Source organism: Schistocerca piceifrons, chromosome 2 (assembly GCF_021461385.2).
Source record: "Schistocerca piceifrons isolate TAMUIC-IGC-003096 chromosome 2, iqSchPice1.1, whole genome shotgun sequence".
NCBI classification, from domain to species: domain Eukaryota; kingdom Metazoa; phylum Arthropoda; class Insecta; order Orthoptera; family Acrididae; genus Schistocerca; species Schistocerca piceifrons.
Window position 1 is genome coordinate 465238211 of NC_060139.1, and position 24815 is coordinate 465263025.

Here is a 24815-nt window from a genome sequence, read left to right on the forward strand (position 1 = left end):
CAGGATAATTGAAATGGCCTGGGATCGGGACAGGTTCCATCAGACTGGACAAAAGCAGTAATCACACCAATCTTTAAACATGGATACACAAAAGATTGTAACAGCTACAGAGGAATCTCTTTAATCAGCGTTGTGGGTAAAATATTCTCATGTATTGTTGAAAGGAAAGTGCGAGTATTAATTGAGGGCCAATTGGATGAAAATCAGTGTGGGTTTAGGACTCTTAGAGGTTGTCAGGACCAGATCTTTAGCTTACGGCAAGTAATGGAGAAGTGTTATAAGTGGAACAGGGAATTGTATCTATGCTTTATAGATCTAGAAAAGGCATGTGGCCGAGTTCCTAGGAGGAAGTTATTGTCTGTTCTACGAGATTATGGAATAGGAGGCAAACTTTTGCAAGCAATTAAAGGTCTTTACATGGATAGTCAGGCAGCAGTTAGAGTTGACAGTAAATTGAGTTCATGGTTCAGAGTAGTTTCAGGGGTAAGACAAGGCTGCAACCTGTCTCCACTGTTGTTCATATTATTTATGGATCATATGTTGAAAACAGTAGACTGGCTGGGTGAGGTTAAGATATGTGAACACAAAATAAGCAGTCTTGCATATGCGGATGACTTAGTTGTGATGGCAGATTCGATTGAAAGTTTGCAAAGTAATATTTCAGAGCTAGATCAGAAATGTAAGGACTATGGTATGAAGATTAGCATCTCCAAAACGAAAGTAATGTCAGTGGGAAGGAAATATAAACGGATTGTGTGCCAAATAGGAGAAACAAAGTTAGAACAGGTGGACGGTTTCAAGTACTTAGGATGCACATTCTCACAGGATGCCAACATAGTGAAAGAACTGGAAGCGAGGTGTAGCAAAGCTAATGCAGTGAGTGCTCAGCTACGATCTACTCTCTTCTGCAAGAAGGAAGTCAGTACCAAGACTAAGTTATCTGTGCACCGTTCAATCTTTCGACCAATTTTGTTGTATGGGAGCGAAAGCTGGGTGGATTCAGGTTACCTTATCAACAAGGTTGAGGTTACGAATATGAAAGTAGCTAGGATGATTGCAGGTGCTAGTAGATGGGAACAATGGCAGGAGGGTGTCCACAACGAGGAAATCATAGAAAAACTGGGAATGAACTCTATAGATGTAGCAGTCAGGACGAACAGGCTTAGATGGTGGGTGAAATATGGCATCCCAGCTAAGACAAAAGTTGAAAATGTGATCACTATTTTTTATTTACTAAAATTTGGCATATTTCGTGACAGTACCTTTTCCGTTAGACGTTTGCAAGGCGATATTAGTCTTGCCTTCAGTTGTCTAAGTATGATTCCACAATGCATGTTTGTCAGCTGCAGAAAAGACGTGGTTCAACGTGTTTGCCTCATTTTGGTGTTTCAAATATCATTTCTTCAAATGTAGTTTCTTTTTTTATGGTTAATACAAAAAAAATAGTAACATAATTCAAAATTATTTATGACGGCGACCTTCACATTCTTCTTCCGTCAACACACACCAAGAGTTAACAGCCAACTGACTATAGTCAAAGACGACTCCAACGTCAAAGATATTTTACACAACACACAAGCTTCCACTTGTAATCAGTCTCTTTGCTATTCTTTGATACATTTTCTAATAGTAATCAATATGCTTTCACTCTCAAAAACAGAAGTAAATTAACATATAATAAGACAAATTATAATAAATTCTGACAAAAAATACAAGAAAACATTTACAATTCGGTATCAACAAATACAGTGAAAAAAAATAACATCTCCCAGATCCATTACAACTGCTCCCCAGAGTTTTTGTTGTTACGGACATATACAACAAAATCCCGACCACACTCAGTAATGGATCTGTATTACACAATTAGTACATTAATGATGCAGTCTGATAACCTCTTCCAAATTTGGACTCTTTGAATCTGTGGACTTGTTACTGGCTGTTGTTGCAATGATACTTCCCCATCAATCTCATACACAAAAAAAATTCAAGTAAAGAAATTATTTGACCTGACAAATATACATGGTATAAAACGTACATGAGATATATTCTAACATACAGCATATATATATATGTAAGGCAAATATTTAAAAAAATTTAAATCTTATTCTAGGAAATGAGTTTTACCTTCCTATTATTTTCAATCTGTATGCTGTATGTTAGAATATATCTCATGTATGTTTTATACCATGTATATTTGTCAGGTCAAATAATTTCTTTACTTGAATTTTTTTTGTGTATGAGATTGATGGGGAAGTATCATTGCAACAACAGCCAGTAACAAGTCCACAGATTCAAAGAGTCCAAATTTGGAAGAGGTTATCAGACTGCATCATTAATGTACTAATTGTGTAATACAGATCCATTACTGAGTGTGGTCGGGATTTTGTTGTATATGTCCATAACAACAAAAACTCTGGGGAGCAGTTGTAATGGATCTGGGAGATGTTATTTTTTTTTCACTGTATTTGTTGATACCGAATTGTAAATGTTTTCTTGTATTTTTTGTCAGAATTTATATATATATTATTTTTTAATTATTTTTTTTATTCATGTTTTTTTTTTCTTTTGTGTATTTTTGAATACTTTTGCTCCCCATAACATCAGTATAAACAACAATAAACTGCTCATATATCATGAGGCTTTATCTAAAATTGGTTTTGAAACTTATACCTTTGCATGCATGTCCTCACATGCATGCCTTCACCCACAGGGAAGACTTAGCTTCCAAAAATTAGAAAAATTCAGAAATGCTCACTATGGAGACCTTTTTTTTTGTAAAAACGTAAAAATAAATCTTTCTCTCATTCTTTGTTGCAACAGTGTTTTTTTTCATCAGTTTCAATTAACATGTGACTTCAAATTATTAATTTATACATGCAAATATACATACTTGGTTGTACAGGTAGTTTTGTTCTAACAAGCATATTCCAGTGGAGGACTTTTGTTTTAGATGATAATAGGTTATTTAAATTTTGAAATTATGATTTCTGTTTATATACATTTACTCCACCATCTTTTTTTGAAACCACTGCTAGAGGATTATTATATGTGCTGATACTCCTTTCTATTATATTACATCCTTCCATCTTTTTCAGCTCTTTCTCAACAGCAGGTCTTTTTGATATTGCAATACTGTATGGTTTTATGAAAAATGGCTCATGAGGTTTTACCTGAAGCTCACACTGATAACCCTTACCCTACCAGGTATGTCACTGAAAACATCACTGTATTCCCACAGCAGATTTTCTAACTGTTGTTTTTGCTCCCCAGATAAATTTTGTGTTTCTGAAATTTTCAAATTTACTAAATTCCCAAATTCAACTTCATCAGAATCAAATATATGAGTTTCAATATTCTCCAATCTATTTCCTTTTAGTAAATTGATACTGTCAAAATTTCCATTACTCTGATCACCAAGTGTGTTCACAAAATTTGTCTGAATGTATTCCCTTTCACTAGTTTCTATCAAAAGTTTTCTTCCAACCCAATCAAATGCTTTATTTACTTTTACTATCCAATTCATACCCAAAAGAAAATCCTCATTAAATTCCTGAATTACAAAACATCCATGTGTGAACAACTTGCCTTCAATTAAAAATGTCACTAAAGCCTGGCTTTTTACCAATTTACTGCTCTTCCCAGTAGCATCTTTTATCTTTACCCCAACAACTGGCATTTCAACATAATCTTTCCTCACTTTCAATTTCTTGCTTAACCTTTGAGATATTCCCGAGACCTCACTTCCTGTATCAATTAAACATTTACCAATCCATGACCCAATTTCAACTTTTATATAAGGACTGCAAAATTGATCGCTTTTCTCAGAACCTGTATCCTCATGTAATAAATCACTTTCAATTTCCCCGAACCTATACTTATCAGAATCATATGGTATATCATTACATGAATTATTTGTCACAGTTACAAAATTTGCACAAGATACAAAATTGTCATTAGTACTCTCTATTATCTCAAATAGCCAAGAATTTTCATTCAAATCACATTGTATACTATTGAAGTGCTTATCCTTCAGCTTTTCAAACATAAAATATCTCATCTTTTTCCACCACTCAGGACATACAGTTTCACATACATTAATAAGCATCTTTCTAAAGTTCTTGTCAAAATAAATAGTTTCACTGTTCAGCCATAAATTCAAAAGAAATGTGTGTGTGTCATTAGTATCTGTAAAAGTTTCACTTAGGCTAGAAGTTATACATATGTCATCGTTATTTGTGTAATCAGATTCTTTACCAACAACATCAAAATTCACACTTTCACATACATCCAGCTTGCGAGCCTTATTCATCCTGGTAACATCCCTGGGAATTTCTATAATATTCTCACTATTTAATCCATTTTCAACCATGTGTATACCCAACTCCCTATTTAAACTAATGAAATACCTTTCCTCAACATCATCATCAATACCATTACCATCATTATCAACTTTATCATCAACATCATTATCATTACACATATTCAGGTCATACACATTCAAATTATCCCCCAAAATATTATTTCTCCTTTCTAAAGTTACCAGATCCCTTTCACCAATATTTTCATTCTCACAGCATGCATTCTCTCTTTCATTCACACACATCTCTGAACTACTACAAATTACATCATCTGACAAAGTGTTGTTCTTTTCTGCCCAAGTGTAAAACTCTGTTAAATTAAATGAATCACAATTACTTTTAGCTACTGCATGTTCTTGTGTACTGAAAATGTTATCTTTATCATCATTATTTTCCTCTTGAAATTTCTTCAATAAGTAGCAACTAATGACCTCATGTGATAGCTTAGGTTTGGAACTGTCATGTTTGGGTTTATGATAGTCACATCCATTGGTCCTTTCATCATGCTCACCTTCTGCCTCAACCTTGCGGACCTTCAAGGGGGCGTCTACTTGTTTTTTATTTCCGGTTCCTGTTTGAACTCCTGATTGTGCTTCTGCCAATGTCTCTGATCAACATTTCTGTTCCCATTCCTATGCCAAACATTACCTGATTGTTGGTAGTTTCTATTGTACTGATCTCTAACAAAATTTCTGTGATTTTGATCCCCAAAGTGCTCTCTATTTTGTTGATTATTTCCGCGAAAATGTTGTTCTTGTTTTGGATAAAAATTATGGTCCTTCTTTTGAAAATTGTTATATCCCCCTGAATTTTGACTGACACCATGATAATTGTTTTGTTCCCTTTTTTGAAAGTTGTCATTTCCCCAATTTTGACCATTACCTTTCTGAGTAAACCCACTATGTGTTCTTGTTGTTACCTTATCCAACTTTTCAATATAATTGAGAAACTGCTCTACATTACTATCAGGACAATAAACTAAACTCAACTGCATTGCTGATGGCAATCTTCTCTTTAAGGTATCAATTTTGATCAAGTCATCCAAAGGTTTTGATAAATGAATAGGTTTTTGAAGTTCACTTTTGCAAAATTGTTTCATGCTCCCATCTGATTCTCTATAGTTTCTCCCATTCAAAAATTCACTTTTGATTCTAGTTTGTTTAAGATCATCCCAAAATTTTTCCAGAAATTTTGATTCAAATTCTGAAAAGGTCATCCCCAAAGTTACAATCTGGCTTGCCCAAGTCAAAGCTTCCCCGTCCAAGAATTTTTTCACAAATTTAATTTTCATATCATCTGGCGAGTGAGGTAAAAACAATCCTTACAATACTGTATAAAATCAATGGGATGTAAGGGTCCATCTACCGAAAAGTGCTTCACTGGAATATTAGATACAAGATTGCATGTGTTGACATTGTGATTTTTGCTTTGAAATTCAATGTCAAAACTTTCAAGTTTTTCGCTAAGTTCTCTGACAGATTTTTTGTTTTCTAAATCATTGCACTCTACTTTTTTTTCTAGAGTAACCAAACGATTGTCAGTTCCTTGTTGTACATTTTTAACTAAAACTTTTGTATTCTCATCCAAATTTTTAATTTCCCCTTTTATCTCATTAAATTCAATTAAATTTCTTTCCCTATCTACCAGTAACTCATTTTTTACAGTATTAATTTCACCGCTCAATTTAGCATCAATTTCATTTACTTTTGCTTCCACAGATTCAATTTTTTCCTCAACACTGCCAACTCTGTTCGAAAGATCACCCACTTGGGTATTGACTGCTTGGACTTGCAACAAAATGTTATCAATTTTTTCATCCCAGTAAGTCTTATTGTTGTCAACTGATCGTTTAATTTCTTTCGTGAAATTTACAAGAAAACTTTTTAAATCAAATTGATCGGTTCTTTCTGTTTCATTTGACCTGTCCTGATTTTCGAAGTCTATTAAATTACTACTTTCTACTTTAGGCACAATACTCTCGAAAATCTCATAAGTCATTGTGAAGAACAAAAATTTATACACAACAATACAAAACAAGATAAAAATATTGTTTTAACAAAATACGAGGGTTTCGTGACTTTTCTGGAACACTCTTCTACTGTTGCAAAACCTTGTTTTCCATCCATGTGATTGTTGACCAAAATTCTTGAAGTATTTTCTTCTTTAGAAAATTATATTTTTTGCCGAAACATTTCTTCTCCAAAACTTTTACTTCCCGATGAACACAAATACTGTAACACACATTCTGAAGAAACTGGTTTTAACACACAAAAATTTTCTTCCTCGTAGCACTGTTGAAGATCTCGTGAACACAATATCCCGGCTACAGTCCCCAGTTGAAATATTGCATCCCGGCTGAGACACAGTTGAAATATAGTATCCCGGCTAAGACACAAGTTGAAAATATGGTCACTATTTTTTATTTACTTAAATTTGCCATATTTCGTGACAGTACCTTTTCCGTTAGACGTTTGCAAGGCGATATTAGTCTTGGCTTCAGTTGTCTAAGTATGATTCCACAATGCATGTTTGTCGGCTGCAGAAAAGACGTGGCTCAACGAGTTTGCCTCATTTTGGTGTTAAGAATACCATTTCTTCAAATGTAGTTTCTTTTTTATAGTTAATACAAAAAAAATAGTAACATAATTCAAAATTATTTATGACGGCGACCTTGACATTGTTCTTCCGTCAACACACACCAAGAGTTAGCTGCCGACTGACTATAGTCACAGACGACTCCAACATCGAAGATATTTTACACAACACTTTGCTATTCTTCGATACATTTTCTAATAGTAATCAATATGCTTTCACTCTCAAAAACAGAAGTAAATTAACATATAATAAGACAAATTATAATAAATTCTGACAAAAAATATAAGAAAACATTTACAATTCGGTATCGACAAATACGGTAAAAAAAAAATAACATCTCCCAGATCCATTACATGGGGTCATGTTACACGCATGGGAGAAGCAAGGTTACCCAAGAGACTCATGGGTTCAGCAGTAGAGGGTAGGAGGAGTCGAGGCAGACCAAGGAGAAGGTACCTGGATTCGGTTAAGAATGATTTTGAAGTAATAGGTTTAACATCAGAAGTGGCACCAATGTTAGCACTGAATAGGGGATCATGGAGGAATTTTATAATGGGGCTATGCTCCAGACTGAATGCTGAAAGGCATAATCAGTCTTAAATGATGATGATGATGATGATCAAGGGTAAATTAAAGTCACCACCAACTATAATTGTATGAGTCGGGTATGTGTTTAAAGTCAAACTCAAGTTTTCTTTGAACCTTTCAGCAACTGTATCATCTGAATTGGGAGGTCGGTAAAAGGATCCAATTATTATTTTATTCCAGTTGCCAACAATGACCTCTGTGCATACTAACTCACAGGAAATATATACTTCAATTTTGCAACAAGATAAACTACTTCTAACAGCAACAAACACGCCATCACCAACCGTGTTTAGCCTATCCTTTCAGAACACTGTTAGGTTCCTCATAAAAATTTTGGCTGAGCTTATCTCCAGCTTTCAGTGCCTATAACAATTTGAGCATCAGCGATTTCTATTAGCACATGGAGCTCTGGTACTTTCCCAACACAGGTATGACAATTTACAACTGTTATACCGATGGTTTCTGTATCTACGTTCTTCCTGTGTTCAGCTTGCACCCTTTGTGACTGAAACCCTTCTTGTGTTTTCCCGAGTCCCTCTAACCTAAAAAACCATGCAGTCCACACCACACAGCCCCTACTACCTGTGTAGCCACCTCTTCAGGATAATGACATCGCTTGACTAGAGTGGCCAGCATGTTCTCCAGATATGAACCCTATTGACCATGCCTGGGACAGATTGAAAAGGGCTGTTTATGGATGACCACTCTGAGGGATCTACGCCAAATTGCTGTTGAGGAGTGGGACAATATTGACCAACAGTGCCTTGTTGAAATTGTGCTATTTGGTATTTGAGGAACCGGTGTGTACAGCAGTGTGGACCACCTCTGAAGGTCTCGCTGTATGGTGGTACAACATGAAATGTGTGCTTTTCATGAGCAATAAAAAGGGCAGAAATGATGTTTATGTTGATCTCTATTCCAATTTTCTGTACAGGTTCCAGAACTCTCTGAACCGAAGTGACACAAAACTTTTTTTGATGTGTGCTTAATGGCATTGTACGGTGTGTAGTTTTGCAATGTGTACAGAAGCCAGTCTGCACAGCAGCCTGCTGCTAGGATGGTGTGTGAGCCAATGCACTGATGCTGTCTCTTCTCAGTGAGTGGGGCTGTTTGATCATTCAGGGGCTGTGCTGAGGTAGATGATTGGAAGAGGCTTTCAAAGTTTCTAAAAATGTATTCTTAATCATTCTGCTAATTTAATGTGTTGCCAGGCTGTTGCAGTTGGTGTGTAAATATCTCAATTTCTTCCATCATTGTTAGGAGTGGTCCTGTAGGTTCATTGTTCAGCACTTCCAAATGTGTAACAATAGTTCCAACATTATGCTTTGATGTTAGAGCACTGTGATGACTGTGAATTTGTCTTAAAAAGAAGCTCCACAAGTGTGGTTAAATTTACAGTTCCCAGTCAACAACAGCTTCATAGGCTAGGGTTTGGGGTTCAACTTTAGGGAACAATTTTCTACACAAATGAAAATATGCTCTCCTGCCAAAGCAAAAAAGACAGAATGTTGTGAGTTACACCTGATTTTGTAAATTGCTAGGTGCTGCTCAAGCTGCATACAGTACTCTGTTCATTCCTCTTGGTTTTCACCAAAAGAGCAACAAAGTGGAAGGAAGAAGGTGATACTTGGCCCACCAGCATTCTGTGCTTGGGTCATATTTGCTTGCTGTGCTTCCACCAGCTTGGTAAAGCTTGTTAACAAAGTTCTGATTTGCTGGTTCTGAAACTGAATAAGTGCAGTGAATGGTTGCTCTCCATAAGTTGATATTGATTATAAAATTTAAATCACTCCAGGAACAGATATACCAAATTTAAGTAACACTGTAAGAATAATGCAAAACTGAAGACATCATGGCATTTTCAACTCCTGACTGTCTCTATAAAAGAAAAATTTCAATTTATCTGCCAGCACTGAAAGAAATATAGATTAGTTTAGCATGCAGAGATGTCAAATCTTCTTCCATGGTTTCAAGCTGTCACTAATCACAAACTTCTCACGAGAAATATCTGTTGTGCTTGTCAATGTAATGTGGTGGATGTTGCTCTAGAACACATCAAACTCTAGAGAATGATTAAGCCATAAATGTATTTATTTACAATTTATATAATATTAAGGACACATAACTTTTTATCCTTAAGTCTCTCCCTCTTCCACTAGTACTTGATTACAATATTCACTAGCAGTCAGAGTAGCAATAACATCATGCTAGGTTCATAATGTCACACTGCAAGTCTTATGTAAGCTTGGCATGATCTAAGAGTAATCAGAGGATAGTTTGAGGGGGAGCTGTGAGTGTGTTGCCTTAAAAAGACGTGCACACCAATCAGAATTACGGGCAGTGAGGTGATGCAAATTCAGCATCCTCTGGTGGCATGTGTAGTGCAATGTGTGGTGTAAGGTGAACCCACAGTAGCTGTGGCTGACAGTGGCTAGTTTAAATGTCTCTTCTGCAGAGATGAGAGCTATGCACAATTCTCCATGTGCAGTCAACGAAGACTCCATCATTAGCGTTGAAACAGTCAATTTAGAAAAGTTGTAATATCTATTTTAATTACTGCACAATTTTTTGCACTATTATACTTATAAAATCTTGTTTCAATAACTGAAAGCATGCAACTGTTGTTCTCAAAAGATTCAATCTGGAAGAGCTATAAAAAGAATTGATGTTAATGTGATTATTTTTGTAGGAAATCCTATGAAATTAGTTTTACATAAAATAATGATGATTTGATGCCCAGCAGTAAAACTTTTTTTGAGTGTAACGACAAATATCGACTCACATAATAAGGAAATTAACCCTTTTCTATGGGCATACATGTATGTCCTCCAGATAGAATGCCCAGATGGCAATGGGCACACAAGTACGCCCAACAGAGAGAACAGCCATATGGCTATGGGCATTCATTTACACCTGGGAAGTTGAAAGGCCTATTGTCCACACTTGAACATTCTTGTAACACTGTCTTTATTTGCTGTTCTCAGAAAGCACTACAGCTTTTACCTGCTCCTGACCATTTTCAGTTTATGAGTTGATCTTTTAGATGCAATTTGATATCCTAGCTTATCAAGACAAAAGACACAAACATATATAACCTGAAGGGCATGAATTATCCTAATGAACCATCATATCAAATGTCACAAAAGACAGACCATGCAGCAAAATAGTGTAGTGCTTCGAGAATTTTGGGGTAAATTCTAGAAACACTTGGCTCTCCACCATCTCGAACACCGATATTTTAATGACGAGGGTGAGAGAGCCTTTTTACTGTGCCACACATGTCTGTGTGTGCAGGAGGATGAGAGTTGAAAATATATTGTAGTTGAACTGACAAGATCCTATGAGTACATAATTTATTTCAAGAATGTAGAGTTGCTAATAATATTCCCTTTAACCTGATAAAGTCTTTGGAGATGAATTAAACAGTGAGAGGAACGTAGCTGATAACTCAAAGAAGAGGATCGGCTGCACACACAATGAGTAAGTCAACTGGAAGAGATGTGTGAGTCATGCAACCCAACACCACGCTGTCTCTTGTCTTCCAAGAAAGCGTTAGAATATGTATAAAACTTACTGACTGAGCTAGTTTTAATCTGCCAGGAAGTTTCATATCAGCACACACTCCACCACAGAATGAAAATTTCATTCTGGGAACAGCCCCCAGGCTGTGGCTAAGCCAGGTATCTGCAGTATCCTTACTTCCAGGGATGCTTCTCTTGCAAGTTTAGCAAGAGAGCTTCTGTGAAGTTTGGAAGGTAGGGGATGGCAGAGGTAAGGCTGTGAGGATGGGCTGTGAGTTATGCTTATGTAATTCAGTCAGCAGAGCAGTTGCCCACTTGCCCACTAAAGGCAAAGGTCCCAAGTTTGAGTCTTGGTCTGGTACACAGTTTTAATCTGGGAGGAAGTTTCATATCAGTGCACACTCTAATGCAGAGTGAGAATTTCGTTCTGAAAACATGTTTAGTTTCTCAGCATCACTCACTGCCAAGTGGCACAGCATACAGCATGCACTGGCAAACAAATCCAATTTGGCTTCCTAATCTGCAAAGTACACATGATACAAACATAATATAGCCTGAAAGAACATGAATTGTTCTACATAATGTATACATTAGATATTTTGAAAGGAGAACACTACAGCAAATATATATATATATATATATATATATATATATATATATATATATATATATATATATATATATATATATATATATATATATGTCTGCTTGTGTCTGTATGTGTGGATGGATATGTGCGTGTGTGCTAGTGTATACCTGTCCTTTTTTCCCCCTAAGGTAAGTCTTTCCGCTCCCGGGAATGGAGTGACTCCTTACCCTCTCCCTTAAAACCCACTTCCTTTCGTCTTCCCCTCTCCTTCCCTCTTTCCTGATGAGGCAACAGTTTGTTCCGAAAGCTTGAATTTTGTGTGTATGTTTGTGTTTGTTTGTGTATCTATCGACCTGCCAGCGCTTTTGTTCGGTAAGTCAGCTCATCTTTGTTTTTATATATATATATATATATATATATATATATATATATATATATATATATATATATATATATATATATATAGACACACACAACACACACACACACACACACACACTCCTGGAAATGGAAAAAAGAACACATTGACACCGGTGTGTCAGACCCACCATACTTGCTCCGGACACTGCGAGAGGGCTGTACAAGCAATGATCACACGCACGCCACAGCGGACACACCAGGAACCGCGGTGTTGGCCGTCGAATGGCGCTAGCTGTGCAGCATTTGTGCACCGCCGCCGTCAGTGTCAGCCAGTTTGCCGTGGCATACGGAGCTCCATCGCAGTCTTTAACACTGGTAGCATGCCGCGACAGCGTGGACGTGAACCGTATGTGCAGTTGATGGACTTTGAGCGAGGGCGTATAGTGGGCATGCGGGAGGCCGGGTGGATGTACCGCCGAATTGCTCATCACGTGGGGTGTGAGGTCTCCACAGTACATCGATGTTGTCGCCAGTGGTCGGCGGAAGGTGCATGTGCCCGTCGACCTGGGACCGGACCTCAGCGACGCACGGATGCACGCCAAGACTGTAGGATCCTACGCAGTGCCGTAGGGGACCGCACCGCCACTTTCCAGCAAATTAGGGACACTGTTGCTCCTGGGGTATAGGCGAGGACCATTCGCAACCGTCTCCATGAAGCTGGGCTACGGTCCCGCACACCGTTAGGCCGTCTTCCGCTCACGTCCCAACATCGTGCAGCCTGCCTCCAGTGGTGTCGCGACAGGCGTGAATGGAGGGACGAATGGAGATGTGTCGTCTTCAGCGATGAGAGTCGCTTCTGCCTTGGTGCCAATGATGGTCGTATGCGTGTTTGGCGCCGTGCAGGTGAGCGCCACAATCAGGACTGCATACGACCGAGGCACACAGGGCCAACACCCGACATCATGGTGTGGGGAGCGATCTCCTACACTGGCCGTACACCACTGGTGATCGTCGAGGGGACACTGAATAGTGCACGGTACATCCAAAACGTCATCGAATCCATCATTCTACCATTCCTAAACCGGCAAGGGAACTTGCTGTTCGAACAGGACAATGCACGTCCGCATGTATCCCGTGCCACCCAACGTGCTCTAGAAGGTGTAAGTCAACTACCCTGGCCAACAAGATCTCCGGATCTGTCCCCCATTGAGCATGTTTGGGACTGGATGAAGCGTCGTCTCACGCGGTCTGCACGTCCATCACGAATGCTGGTCCAACTGAGGCGCCAGGTGGAAATGGCATGGCAAGCCGTTCCACAGGACTACATCCAGCATCTCTACGATCGTCTCCATGGGAGAATAGCAGCCTGCATTGCTGCGAAAGGTGGATATACACTGTACTAGTGCCGACATTGTGCATGCTCTGTTGCCTGTGTCTATGTGCCTGTGGTTCTGTCAGTGTGATCATGTGATGTATCTGACCCCAGGAATGTGTCAATAAAGTTTCCCCTTCCTGGGACAATGAATTCACGGTGTTCTTATTTCAATTTCCAGGAGTGTGTGTGTGTGTGTGTGTGTGTGTGTGTGTGTGTGTGTGTGTGTGTGTATATATATATATATATATATATATATATATATATATATATATATATATATACACACACACACAGTATGATACTGATTTTAAAAAGAATATTTTTGAAGAGTGGCTGTGTGTGCACTGGAACGTGCAACTAGCCTACAGTGGCCATAGCCTACAGTGGCCATGAGGCTGTGTAAGCTATACACCTGCCCATGCACACAATACGTTCATCCCCGTTAACTGGCTGGGCAGGCAGGACACTTGGCCCTAGCAGCTGCAAAAAAGTTAATGATCTCATTATTAACAGTAATTTATAAAATATGTTTTCTATTCACATTCCGTGTATCGGGATGTTAATCAGTCCCAGTGTTGATCACTTCACTACAGCATTTCCTCAATTGCCACATTATACTGTTGAACATACATAATCATAGGTACAGGAAGTTGATTAAAACCAAAAACTGACAGCCATAAGGTTTTGGGCAAAATTTAAGCACATATCAAACAACTGGCTAATGGTACATGGAGGTGGTGTTTTTGTCACAGTAGACAAGATACTCAAATTCACTGAGACTGAAACTGAAGCTTCATGAGAGATGGTTCATGCAAGACTTAGTATCATGGGTGGACTATACTTGTAACTGGATACCTCTGTTGACAACCAAATTCATCTGCAGATGTGACTGAAAAAATTTGACATATCCTCAGTCTGATATTCTTCACGGGTTTGCAGCCGGATCACGTCGTCTTCCAGACACAATATTTTGGCAGACCAGCTGGCTGCCATCTTCAGGTGAGTTAATGCTCAAGCACTGCCTCACCGGAACTGCATTCCAGCCACAATGACAGGAACCTTTATACACCATGGACAGAGCAACACGCGTGCGGGAGAAGCTGGGCAGTGCCTAATGGCAGCAAGTAGACACGCAGCGCCCCAGTGGGAGAAGACGGCAGAAATGATACACTGCAACAGCACTAGTTGGAAGAATCCAATGATAGAAAAGAAGACCATTGTTGTTTAATGTCGGACAAAATCAGATTCCATATCTTACTTAGAGGAAAATCTTTATCCCTGTTAATAATATTACTTGATAATCCAATTTCAATGGATTCTGTAAGAACACATTCCCAATAGCGAGAAGCAGGAGAGATCAATTGTGTCTTGTCATACATCATTCATTAAGGCAGTGTTTCACCATTGCCAACTTCTCAGGCTGGAACAACCAAGTGTGTTGATATGTGTCACACACCGGTCCTGAATAGTTTGACCAATATACTTCTTTCCACAGTGAGATGGAATTTCATAAACTTTGGTCTTCCTCAAGCCCAAATTATCTTTAACTCAGCCAAGAAGGGCTCTAGTCTGGGCCGCAGGCATAAAAACACTTTTAATATCATATTTTCTTAACATTGTTAAAAATTTTGGATGATATTCTTCCCACAAAGGGTAAATAAGCAACAGCTTCGGACGTATCCTCTATTGGACCATGTGACAGACCAAACTGAAGAGCCCAGCATATTTGCTGTTCCGTACATCCATTCTGTTTAAAAACAATCTTCAAATGATCAAGTTCTTCTTTCAAATGTTCCTCATCAGAAATGGCGTAAGCTCTTTTCACCAGAGTCGGCAAAACTCCACTACATTGGTGTCGTGAATGACAGCTGGTCACATGAAGATCTATGAATAGGTTTCCGATACACACTGTGTCCAATAGTCCCATCATCCTGTCTTTGAACTAAAACATCAAGAAACGGAAATTTAGTATCACTTTCAATTTCCATAGTAAATTGAATACTGGGATGTGGACAATTAAAATTATCTAAAAAGCGATTCAAAGCATCAATTCCATGTGGCCAAACCATAATAATGTCATCAACGTATCTTGAAAAACACTTAGGTTTAAGAAACGAAGTTTTGAGTGCCATGTCCTCAAAGTCTCCCATAAAAAGGTTGGCAACTATAGGGGAGACTGGACTCCCCATAGCCACTCTATCAGTTTGCTCAAAATATACATCATTGGAAACAAAATACATTGAAGTCAACACATGACGTCATAACTTGGTGGTTTCTTCATCTAATTTCTCATTGATTAGTAACAGGGACACTTCAAGAGGAACTCGAGTAAAGAGAGAAATAACATCAAAGCTGACGAGCAAGCGAGCAAGTCAGTGGGACCACAGTATACAGATTTTAGTCATCGCATAAAGTCGGACAAATCTGATATGTGATGTTCACATTTTCCCACATATGGCCTGAGGACTGAAGCTAAATATTTGGCCAAATTATAGGTAAGGGCACCCAAGTTGCTGACAATGGGATGCAGAGGAATACCACTCTTATGAATCTTGGGTAAACCATACAATCTCGGAGGAACCACCACACCAGGATGAAGTTTCTTGATGGCATCACTAGGTAAGGAGCTCTTCTTTAAAAGTGAGAGAGTCTTCCATTTTATACAATCCGTGGGATCATTTTTGATTTTCCGATAGGCCAAGTCCTCTAACAAAAGATCCATTTTGGCAACATAATCCTCAAGTGAGAGAATAACCGTGGCATTACCTTTATCAGCTGGAATAATCATTAGATCCCAAATAAAATCCATAATAGGAGTCCTCTTAGGAGTAGGTGCAAAATTTAAACCTTTTTCCAAAACAGATAATGTAGCATCATCAAATTCCTGATTCGTAAGATTAATAACCACCCTTTGGTGGGTGTTGTCACCAGACAGAATAGGAGAAACACAAAGATGTTGGAACTTAGATGACTGTTTACCAGTAGCAATTTTCTGCACTGAGTCCAAAAAAGCCCATGAAGTGCTATCCACCCATTCCCACGATGTGGCAGACAGTCTTGAAGAAATTTCCAAATGCAAATATTATAAATCTTTGGATACAAAATCCAATTGTCACTGTGTAAATCAAATACGTTCCTGTACCATTGCAAGACTGGCTCGCTTCTTGATTTTATTGGCTGCTTTTGTGTCAATATAATGATTAATTCTGGAAAATTTAAGGATAATACTCTTATCCCAACATCTCAATAAAAACACAAGTGCACTCAGTAACTTCCCTTCCTTCTTGCAAATATTATCCAACTTTCTAACTCACCGTCTTCTCCCGCAGAGGCTGTGGATGTGATTTCGTAGGAACTGAATTCCAGCCACAATGACGGAAACCCTTATACACCACGGACAGAGCACCACACATGCGCGAGAAGATGGGCAGCACCTCCTGGCGAAAAGTAGACATGCAGTGCACCAGTGGGAGAAGACAGCAGAAACAATAAACTGCAACAGCACTAGTTGGAAGCATCCAATGATAGAAAAGAAGACCGTTGTTGTTTAATCTCGGACAAAATCGGATTCCATATCTTACTTAGAGGAAAATCCTTATCACTGTTAATAATATTACTTGATAATCTAATTCAATGGATTCTTTAAGGAGAGATCAATATTGTGTGTTGTCTTACATCTTCCTGTGTCCTTCGTTAAGGCAGTGTTCTGCCACTACCGACTTCTCAGGCTGGAACAACCGAGTGGGCTAATGATGTTCCACACACCAGTCCTGAATAGTTTGACCAATATACTTCTTTCCACACTGACCCAGAATTTCATAAACCCCAGGCTTCCTCAAGCCCAAAATATCTGTAACTGAGCCAAGAAGGGCTCTAGCCTTGGCCAGGGGTGTAAAACCACTTTTAATATGATATTTTCTTAAAATTCTTGAAATTTTGGATGATATACTTCCCGCAAAGGGTAAATAAGCAACAGCTTCAAAATATCTGCTATTGGTTCACATGATGGACCAATCGTGGGAATGGGTGGATAGTGCTTCATGGGCCTTTACAGAGTAAGTGCAGAAAATTGCTACTAGTAAACAGTCATCTAAGTTCCAACATCTTTGTGTTTCTCCTATTATGTGTGGTGACAACACCTGCCAACAGGTGGTTATTAATCTTATGAATCAGGAATTTGATGATGCTACATTTTCTGTTTTGGAAAAAGGTTTAAATTTTGCACCTACTCCTAAGAGGACTCCTATTATGGATTTTATTTGTGCTGTAGAACAAGCTGTGGCCCGCCTTCCTGAGAACAGGGCAGAAGAGATCAGGCAGGAGTTTGCCTATAAAATTCATCAAGTTCCTGCTCCACATAATAATATTCCATTTTGTGAAAGGACTGCTATTCAGTCTCTGAGAGAATTCTTACAGCTGATAAAGGTAATGCCACAGTTATTCTCTCACTTGAGGATTATGTCGCCAAAATGGATCTTTTGTTAGAGGAATCAGCCTATCAGAAAATCAAAAATGATCCTACGCATTGTATAAAATGGAAGACTCTCTCACTTTTAAGGTAGAGCTTCCTACCTAGTGATGTCATCAAGAAACTTCATCCCGGTGCAGCAGTTCCTTCAACATTGTACGGTTTACCCATGGTTCATAAGAATGGTATTCCTCTGTGTTCATAAGAATGGTATTCCTCTGTGTCGCACTGTCAGCAACTTGGGTGCCCCTACCTATAATTTGGCCAAATATTTAGCTTAGTCCTCAGGCCAAATGTGATAAACTGTGAACATCACATATCAAATTTGTCCGACTTTATTCGACAATTAAAATCTTTGTACTGTGGTCCCTCTGGCTTGCTTGTCAGCTTTGATGTTATTTCTCTCTTTACTTGGGTTCCTCTTGAAGAGTCCCTGTTACTAATCAGTGAAAAATTAGATGAAGAAACCACCAAGTTATGAGCAAAGTGACGGAGTGGCTTTGGGGAGTCAACTCTTGCCCATAGTCGCCATACACGCTTCGAGGACATGGCACTCTAAAATTCTTTTCTTAAACCTAAGTGTTTTTTGAGATACGTTGTTGACATTTATATGGTTTGGCCACAAGGATACTTTAGAAGCTGTTGCTTATTTACCCTTTGCAGGAAGTATATCATCCAAAATTTCAAGAATTTTAAGAAAATATCATATTAAAACTGTTTTTATGCCCGTGGCCAAGACTAGAGCCCTTCTTGGCTGAGTTAAAGATAATTTGGGCATGAGGAAGCCTGGGGTGTATGAAATTCTGTGTCACTGTGGAAAGAAGTATATTGGTCAAACTATTCGAACTATTCAGGACCAGTGTGTGGAACATCATCAGCACACTCGGTTGTTCCAGCCTGAGAAGTCGGCAGCGGTGGAACACTGCCTTAACAGAGGACACATGAAGATGTAAGACAAGACACAATTGATCTCTCCTGTTTCTCGCTATTGGGAATGTGTTCTTAAAGAATCCACTGAAATAGATTATCAAGTAATATTATTAACAGGGATAAAGGTTTTCCTTTAAGTAAGATATGGAATTCAATTTTGTCCAACATCAAACAACAATGGTCTTCTTTTTGATCATTGGATTCTTCCAACTAGTACTGTTGCAATTTATCATTTCTGCCATCTTCTCCCACCAGCGCCCTGCATGTCTACTTGCCACCAGGAGGCACTGCCCATCTTCTTGCGCACAGGCGGTGCTCTGTCCGTGGTGTATAAAGGTTTCCATTGCTGTGGCTGGAATTCAGTCCCAGCAAGGCAGTGTACTAGCATTAACTCACCTGAAGATGGGGGCCAGCTGGTCCGCTGAAATATTGTGTCTGGACGATGACATGATATGGCTGCAAGCCCATGAAGAATATCAGCAGTTTTTACGCCGGGAAAGTCTATAAAATCATTATCTCAGTCTACTTCTACATAAGTTCCCCAGTCATACCGTAATCATCAGAGGAATCGTTAGTCATCCAACAATCAATTGTGATAATTACAGGTTTGCTAGTGGTGGGTGTCGCAAGACACCCTGTGAAACACGGCTCAATGCTTTCTCTGTAAAACTACGCAGAACATATAGTTCAGAACCTACTCATGATGCAAATATATTAGATCTTATGGCAAAAAACAGCTGACCTGTTTGAGGATCTACGCAATGATACAAGTACAAGTGACTATGACACAATTACAGCAATATCGATTACAAAAAGCAACTAAAACAAGTAGATAGATTTATATGTTTAGCACAGTAGATAAAGAAGTAATGTTGTTAAATGTCAATGAGGAACTTGAAACACTTGGTTGTAGAAGAACTGTGGCTCAAGTTTAAAAGAATATTTAACCAGCACTGGATAGATATGTACCCAGTAGGACAGTGACCCTCCATGAGAAATATTGTAAAGAAACAAAGACTATTGCATAATGGGTGTAAAACAAAGCTTATGGCTATAGAAAGCAATATGCTGTCAAGAGACCAATGCATGAAGCCTTCAATGTCTGTCATGACAGAATATTATCAAAATACCTCACACATAACCCAATGAAATTCAGTTCATATATGCGAGTATATAGACTGTTAGTGGCACCAAGGTTAGTATGCAGACACTCATGGTTGAGACAGGAACTGAAACTGAGGGTAACAAAGCATAAGCAGAAATTCTGAACGCCATTTTCAAATGTTCCTTCACCAAGGAAAATCCAGGAGTATTTCCCCTGTTTATTTCTTGCACCACTGCAGAAATTAATGAAGTAGTTATTAATGTGTGTGGCATTGAAAAACTGCTGAAATCATTAAAATTGGCCAAAGCTCCATAGCCCAATGGAATCACTGTCAGATATTTGTGGTTAGATTAGTCCCCCTTGTAATCATGATATACCTTGAACAAAAAATCACCTCCAGTGGTTGGAAAAAAGTTCAGGCTACACATGTCTGCTAGAATTATGACTGAAGTCAACCACAAAACTGTCATCCAGTATCTTTGCTATCCATTTGTTGTAGAATCTTAGGACATATTCTGAGCTCAAATGTAATGAAATATCTTGAACAGAATAATTTCTTCCATCATAACCAGTGTGACTTCTGAAAACATCATCCATGTGGAACACAACTCATACTTTTATATCACAATGTCTTGAAAGCCATGGATCAAGATACTTAGGTGGATGCAGTATTTCCTGATGTCAAAAAGTGTTTGACTCAGTACCAAACACCTGCATGTTTAAAAGTAGTACCAACATACGGGGTACTTAGTGAAATTTCTATCTGCGTTGAGGATTTTTTGGTAGGAAATATGCAGCATGTTATCTTGGATGGAGAGTCATGGATATATGTAGCAATAACTTTAGGTGTGCCCCAGGTAAGTGTGTTGGGACTCTTGCTGTTCATGTTTTATATTAATTACCCTGCAGACAATATTATTAATAACATCACACTTTTCACAAATGATGCCGTTATCTATAATGAAGTAATATCTGAAAAAAGCTGCACAAATATTTTGTTAGATCTTGATAAAGTTTCATTGTGGGACAAAGCTTGACAACTTGCTGTAAACATTTATAAATGTCAAATTTTGCATTTTACAAAATGAAAAAAATGTGGTATCTTATGACTGAAGTATCAGTGAGTCACTGTAAGAATTAGTCAACTCATACAAATATTTGAGTGTAATAATTTGTGGGATATGAAATGGAACAGCCACATAGAGGCAGCTGTGGGTAAAACACGTATCAAACTTCGGTTCATTGGTAGAACATTAAAGAAATTTAATCAGTATAGAAAGGCGATTACTTACAAAGCACTTGTGCAACTCATCCTAGAATATTGATGTAGTATTTGAGACACTAACCAAATAGGACTAACAAAGAACATTGAATATACACATATACATAGGCACCCCTGGCATAGAGAAGCAATTAAAAGACTTGAAAACAAATAAGTGACCAGGTTCAGATGAAATCTCAATTTGGTTTTACAGAGAGCCACTTTCCCCTTACTTAGATTGCATTTATCATGAATATCTTATGTAGTGCATAATCCCAAGCAGCTAGAAAAAAGTGCAGGCGACTCCTATATATAAGAAGGGTAAAGGAATGGCCTGACAAAATAACAAACCAGTATCCTTAACGCCGATCTACCACAGACTTCTTGAACATATTCTCACTTCGAATGTAATAAATTTTCTTGAGATAGAAGAGATTCTGTCCACAAGTCAGCATGGATTTAGATAGTATTACTCCTGTGAAACTCAGCTTGCCCTTTTCTCACATGATGTCCTGTGAACCATAGACAAAGGGCAACAGGAAGATCCTGTATTCCTATTTCCAGAAAGCATTTGACACACTGCTCCACTGTGAACTGCTAATGAAGGTACAAGCATACAGAATATGTTTCTAGATATGTGAGTGGCTCATGGACTTCTTTAGTAGTATAATCCAGCATGCTGTCCTTGACATTAGATACGAGGGCATCATCAGGAGTGCCCCAGTGAAGTGTAATAGGAGCACTCTTATTCTCTATGTACATAAATGATGTGGCAGCAGGATGAGCAGCAATCTGCAGCTGTTTGCTGATGGTGCCGTGATATACAGGAAGGTGTCATTGTTGAATGACTACAGGAGGATATGAGGTGTCTTAAACAAAATTTCCAGTTAATGCTGCATGGTAAAAGTCTAGAACAGGGCCAGTGGCATACTTGAATGCTTTGTGCATGAATGTTGTCAGTGCTTGTGATGAGGTATGATGGGGGCAAAGAAAAGTGTGGCAGCACACCAAGGACAGTATTGCAACCCATTATGTATTTAAAAAAGCAGTGAAATATTTCTCTGTTTTGTGTTGCTATGCAGTTGATCTGGGCAAGCACACTATGGGGATCAATCATGGGAGCAGGTTTGTGAATCAATTTTTAATAATATATCAAATGTGTGACTCTATTATTAATAAATGTTGATTCACCCACTTTGCCTCATGCCTGAATTGAAAAACATTAATCCACTTACTCAAAGTAGTAGCTTTTGCTGCACTTCCACATGATCCCATCCACACAAACCTTTGACTCTTGTAAGAGTCATTTCAGCACCATATTTGATTCATTTTCATGTCTCTGCAATTAAACCATGACATGTGCACCAATGGGCAACACCACTATACAGAACTAAGTCACTTAATGCTAGAACATTTGGGTGAAAAATTGTTTCAAGAATGGTTTGGCTGGGTTTGTGGGACCCAATAAATAAAACACTTATAACAAGTGACAAACAGTATATGTACATCAAATGATGAATTTTTAATTTGTTTGGATGCTATAGTGACATTATTTGAACTTTTTAAATTATATAATAATTGTAAAAAAACCTGAAAAACATACTTCTTTCTAGTACTAAAAGAAAGAAAACTGGAAATACATTGTGAATTGTGGTTTATTAGTCTCATAATGTACATAATCTAAATCATAAGATTTAGGTACAGGAGACACGTCAAAATTTTGGTAAAGTTTTACCATATACATACAACACCTCATTTTAACAAACGGTACCATAACAATAATACAATATAAAAATACACATACAATAAAAAACTAACAATTAATTACAACAACTGATTTTAACAAATGGTACCATAATAATAATACAATTTTTTTACACATACAATAAAAGACTAACAATTAATTACCCCTAGCTCAAATTATCAGGTCATCCTCTATGAATTCTTCTACTGAATAGTAGCATTTATCCCACAGAATCTGCTGTAGCCTTATTTTTAGACACTCTGGCTTCATATTAAATATATTTTTGCCCATTAGCTTGTTATATATTTTCATCCCCATATACTGTGGAGTTCGTGCATATAATTTCAGATGGTGCGTGGGTAACATAAAATTATTTTTATTTCTTGTGTTTTACGTGTGGTTAAAGTGATTTTCTTCAAATAATTTTTGTCTGCTGTGTACAAAGATTATAATTTCATAAATGTAGTTGGAGGGAACTGTTAGGATTTGCAGGTTCCGAAATAATGGGTGACAAGATTCTATTTGTTGTGCACTACACATGTATCTTATAATTTTCTTTTGCAGTTTCAGTATTCGAGATACATCACTTGAATTTCCCCAAAAAATGATACCATATCTAATGGCAGATTCAAAATAACTATGATATGCTATTTTTTGTGTACTCATGTCAGTAGAGTTTGCTAGTATTTGCATTGCAAATGCAAAGCTGCTTAGTTTATTTGATAGGTACTCAATATGTGTACTCCAGTTTAAGTTGTTGTCCACATTTAGTCCTAGGAATTTGACTGTGTTAACTTCTTCCATAGGATGATTGTGATGATGTATTTTAAGATCCACACATTTCAAATGTTTGGTTTTGAAATGTACCATATTGGTTTTTGCAATGTTCAGTTTCAAGCCATTTAACTGGAACCAGTTTTCTAGAGTACCCATTGTGCTCACAATGGAGCTCTGAATTTTTTCTGCATCATCTTCAATTAAAACAGAAGTGTCATCTGCAAACAGAACTGATGGGGAATTTATATTTATGGGCAAGTCATTTACATAGAATAGGAACAGGATTGGTCCCAAAATGGAGCCTTGAGGCACACCTTGTGATACTGTACTTTATTTAGAACAATAATTCACTGCATTTGATGTGACACTTACCCTTTGCTTTCTGTTGTGCAAGTATGATGTGAGCCATTTCAGAGCTTTGTCCTTAATCCCATATTTGTTTAATTTGTAGATAAGCAAGTCATGGTTCACTGAGTCAAATGCTTTTGAAAGATCACAGAAGATACCTGCAACTTTACTCCTCTGATCCAATGATTTGCATATCTTCTCAATAAAGTTATTTACTGCATCCAGTGTATTTTTTCCTTGTTGGAATCCAAATTGGTTATTTACAATAATATCATTTTTTACAATAAAATTTTTGATCTGATTTGCAGCTACTTTCTCTAACACTTTTGACAGGATTGGGAGAATAGAAATAGGGGGATAGTTTCCCATATATTCCCTCGACCCTTTCTTGAACAGAGGTCTCACTTCAGCGTATTTTAACACATCAGGAAAGCTTCCCTGTTCAAAAGATTGGTTGATTATTTTAGCTAGCGGGGGTGCTATTATGTCATATACTGCTTTAATCACTTTACTTGGTGTCCCATCCCACTCAGCACAATTTTTATTTTTTAATGACGATATAACATTTTTTACATCATTTATTGTGACTTTTTTAAAATCTGTGAGATACTCAGCTTCTTGGTCGAGTCCAAAGGAATTTACTTTACTCTGATATCCTGCTACATCAACTTCTGACTTCGTGTACAAACACCTTGCGGTTACCATGGCGAGAAGGTGGCGGGCAACGTATATTTGTGCAGTGACGTTTTAGCTGCTGCACCCAGTGTGTGAGGCCCTCTGATCCAGGTAGTAAGGT

The 24815-nt window shown here is 38.0% G+C and overlaps 1 protein-coding gene across 4 annotated transcripts in view; it reads left to right on the plus strand.

Annotated features, from left to right (window-relative positions):
• LOC124777034 (arrestin domain-containing protein 17-like) overlaps positions 1-24815 on the plus strand; it is a 191088-nt gene that overhangs the window by 55853 nt on the left and 110420 nt on the right. The gene's annotated exons all lie outside the window — the stretch shown is intronic.